Below are 4,107 nucleotides of genomic sequence, written 5' to 3'. Positions count from 1 at the left end.
AATTTGGAGGAGAACCCTCCTTGCAACGCCGAAGAAAATATACGCGCCGGACTCGTCGTCATTGAAGGCTGGTTCGGGGGCTACTGAGGGAGTCCTGGACTAGGGGGTGTCCGGATGACCAGACTATCATCATCGGCCGGACTCCAAGACTATGAAGATACAAGATTGAAGACCTCGTCCCGTGTCCGGATGGGACTTTCCTTGGCATGGAAGGCAAGCTTGGCAATACGGATAATCAGATCTCCTACCATTGTAACCGACTCTGTGTAACCCTAGCCCTCTCCGGTGTCTATATAAACCGGAGGGTTTTAGTCCGTAGGACAACAATCACAACAACAATCATACCATAGGCTAGCTTCTAGGGTTTAGCCTCCTTGATCTCGTGGTAGATCCACTCTTGTACTACCCATATCATCAATATCAATCAAGCAGGAGTTGGGTTTTACCTCCATCGAGAGGGCCCGAACCTGGGTAAAAACATCGTGTCCCTTGTCTCCTGTTACCATCCGCCTAGACGCACAGTTCGGGACCCCCTACCCGAGATCCGCCGGTTTTGACACCAACATGGGGCCATCCTCCTCGCCGGCTAGCGGGCTCTCCAGGCCGCTCTCATAAAGCATCTTCAATGAAGTGCAAGCCTTCTCCTCCATCTCCGCAAAGTCCACGCTATCCTCGGCAAGAACCCGGGCCTTGCCGTCCACCTCAACCTTCCTCGCCTCCAGCTCTTGCTCCAGCGCGCCTAGGCAGTCACGACGCTTCTTGAGCTTGGCGTCCCGGTCCTTGACAGCCGCCTTGCGAGCCTTCATGCCTTCCTCCTGCTCTTGGCGAAGGCGGGCCTCCTCGGCGAGCTGGTTCTGCAGGCCCTACAGCTCGCTCTCCAGCACCTCGCAGCGACCTCGGACATTAGCCACCTTCCCCAAGGCGGCGTCGCGGGCAGCCTTCGCCCCAAGGACGACCTGTTTCTCCTCGTCGCAAGCAGTCAAGGCCTGGACCAGCGCCGCCCGAATCGAAGCGTCGGAGCGAATCCAGCCAGAAGCTAGCTTCAAGCGCCCGGCCACTAGACGAGAGTCAGCGCCCAGAAGATCCTGCCGCAGACGGTCCAGTTCGGCAACAGCGTGATCCAGAACAGTAGTTGGGGAAGCAGCAGTTGGTGGAGTAGGAGGAGAAGACGGCAGCGTGATCACGGTATCCTGAGGTGGAGCCTGCTGCGCCACGACGGCTGTGGTGGCGGCATCAGGCAAGGGCACCTCAGGAGTCGCCTGGGCCATGGGGGATGAGCTTGCCCCAGCCGGCTCAGCCAGGCCTCGCGAGGATGCCCGGGCAGGAGAGGCCCATGCGTCGCGGTCACCTTCTTTCACAGGCAGAGGCGCTGCCATGGATGGAACCTCAGGAGCTCCCTTCGACTTATTTGCCGCGGGCACCATCCTAGCCGGGAGATACGAGCGTCAAGCCTCAGCAACAGAACGATAAACAAGACAGGAATCAAGCACTTACAGGTCATCGCTTGCAGGCTCGAGTAGCCTCCGGTCGTACTTGAAGCCCGAGAGCCGGCTGCAAGGATCAGCCTCAAGGAGCTCGGGAGCAGGAGGTGCGCCTGCGGATCGCCTCGGGGCTGGGGCAGACCCGCGGGGGATCAGCACGGTCCGGTCCTTCTTCGGGATCAGGGGCAGGCTCCCGCCGCCCTGCTCATCATCATCCTCGTCGTCGTCACTCAGAGAGTGGCGGAGAGCGCGGGACCTGCGCTGAGGGGGGGGAGCCCTTGACTCCACCTCGGAGTCAGCCCCCTCTTCCCGCTCCCCTCCTTCCTTCTCTTCGCTGGAGTTGCTGGAGGACCCGTCCACCGGGTCCTATGGAGCCTCCGCGGCCACGGGCCCGTCCCTGTTGAAGACGGGCATGGACCCCACTACTTGCTCCCAGTCCTCGCGAAGGAACAGGGGTGTAGGAGCGCCCTCCAACCTCGCCACGTCGCCCCCAACCAAAGACTGAAGGACTGCAGCCAGATCCTCATCAGCCAAGACCGCGGGGCTCGGGTGGGGCCTCCACATTGGAAGTGAGTACTGACGAAGCGGAGCTAGCTGGTGCTCCAAGAATTCCCTCAACAGCGATGCACCAGTCAGCTTCGCCGCCGCCATGCTGGCCGGCCTCAGATCCGCGTCCATCTTCTCCAACACCAGCTTCGCGCGGGGGTCCACAAGCTCCACTTGGGACCAGTCGTCGAAGCTTGCAGGGTGCCCTGTGGGCAGGGTCATCCGAGGATGGATGCGCCCAACATCCGATAAGACCAACTTGCTCCTGAAGCCCTCGATCCTTTTCCCAGGGTTCGAAATGGCGATGGAGCTGTCGTATGCGAGGAAGCTCGCACACGCAGAGACAGAACCACGAGAGGTCCGGAGGGAGAAGTAGTGGCGCGACAAGGCCACTGAGGGCTTCACCCCTACGCGAGCCTTGCAATAGTAGGCGAAGATTGCCAGAAAAAGGACAGAGTTGGGGTGGAGATGCAGGGCTTGAAGATTATAATGGCGGAGGACAGAAAAGAAGAACTCAGAAAAGGGAGGCACCAGACCGGCGATGATGGCACTCATGAAGAGCGGATAGAAGGTGCCCCCTTGGCCCTCAGGGAGAGTAGAGCCGGCCTTGAACACCTTCGCCCCGTCGATGCCCTGCGCCGCTGCCATCTGGCGCACCCGGGCAAGGCTCGCCTCCGCCACGTTCGGTGAGTCCAAGGCGGATGAATACCAAGCTCCGCCCGGGGCCTCGCGAGGCGCCATGTCTGGCTAGGGCGTGCGGACGGAGTAGATCTGAAGATTTCGAAGGCGGGGAACAGAGGCGCAAGAAAGGGGATCTGAGCAGCAACTGGAGAAAGCAAAGAAGGCAAAGGACAGAAGCCGCTCCTTTATCAACTCGCGTGGTTGTAGAGGCACCCACATCCAATCAACCGCCACGCGGCACCCAAGGCCGCAGGCTGTTAGGGCCCACGATGCTTCGCACTTGCCCTTTCGCCTCTCCGCTCAGCCAAGTCCGGGCGCGTCGTGGGCTCCGGGGATACTGTCGGCGTTCTGGGAACGGGGGTCCCCCGACTTGCCTGCCTGCGGCCTGCGGCGTGGCTCAAAGGGGGGCCCAGTGCAGCCCATCTTCATCAACACAAGCTCAAGACCCTCGCGAGGCGCCAAGCCTCGCGGGGCGGACGGCAAGGAGCTTCCTCAGGCACGGCCTCATCAGACTGGCTCACGAGGAGGCGGAGAGTTCAAGGCGGGGTACCTCGCGAGTTGCCCATGACGCAAGCCATGACGACCAAGGGCGCCAATCGAACGCCAGCCCGCGCAGTGTCCTCCTTTCCTCTTTGGTGGAAAGGGAGCAAGCGCAGGCGAGAGCATCAAGCAAAGCCATCCATTTCGGTGCAACAAGACCAAGACCAGCCCAACGGCAGGGAGGAAGTCATTGTGGAGCCCAAGCAGGCGTCACCACCAGAGCCTTTGACAGGAGAAGACCAACTTTAGTCAGGATAAGTGTACCCGCTGTTCCCCTTCAAAATGGCCAATTGTTGGCGCCCTTCCCGCTCAATATTTGGGAAGAGGCCCAGGGCCTTTGCCTATAAATAGGACTAGCCACCTCCAGGGTAGAGGCATCTGGATCCTCACCAAGAAACCAGTAGATAGAGCGATTGAACTCCTCCTAGCAGTTCATCACACCAGCCAAGAACAGACCCTCGCGAGGCTGTTCTTCCTTGTATTGTTCATCATCAGCCCAAGAGGCAATCCACCACACCACACACTGGAGTAGGGTATTACACCACAATGGTGGCCTGAACCAGTATAAACCTTGTGTCTCTTGTGTTGTTCTGTTCGTAGTTTAGATCCTAGAGATTCGGCGAGGAGCAGGTAGGTAGAGGGTGAAATCTCCGCGCGCACCCCAGTGTTCAAACCTCAAGGGTCTGCCGGAACCCGAAATCCGACAACTGGTGATTTATATTTATTTTTTATTTCTGATGAATGCTAGCGTTTCAACTCCTATGACGAAGGAGTGCCAAACACAGGGCACATGCTGGATGTCCCACATGTCAGCAAGACATAAACAGCGTCGTAGAGCGTCTCCACTTCTGGGTCTGAG

Source organism: Triticum dicoccoides, chromosome 2A (genome assembly GCF_002162155.2).
Source record: "Triticum dicoccoides isolate Atlit2015 ecotype Zavitan chromosome 2A, WEW_v2.0, whole genome shotgun sequence".
Taxonomy (NCBI): Eukaryota; Viridiplantae; Streptophyta; class Magnoliopsida; order Poales; family Poaceae; genus Triticum; species Triticum dicoccoides.
Note: the sequence above shows the minus strand (reverse complement) of the source record.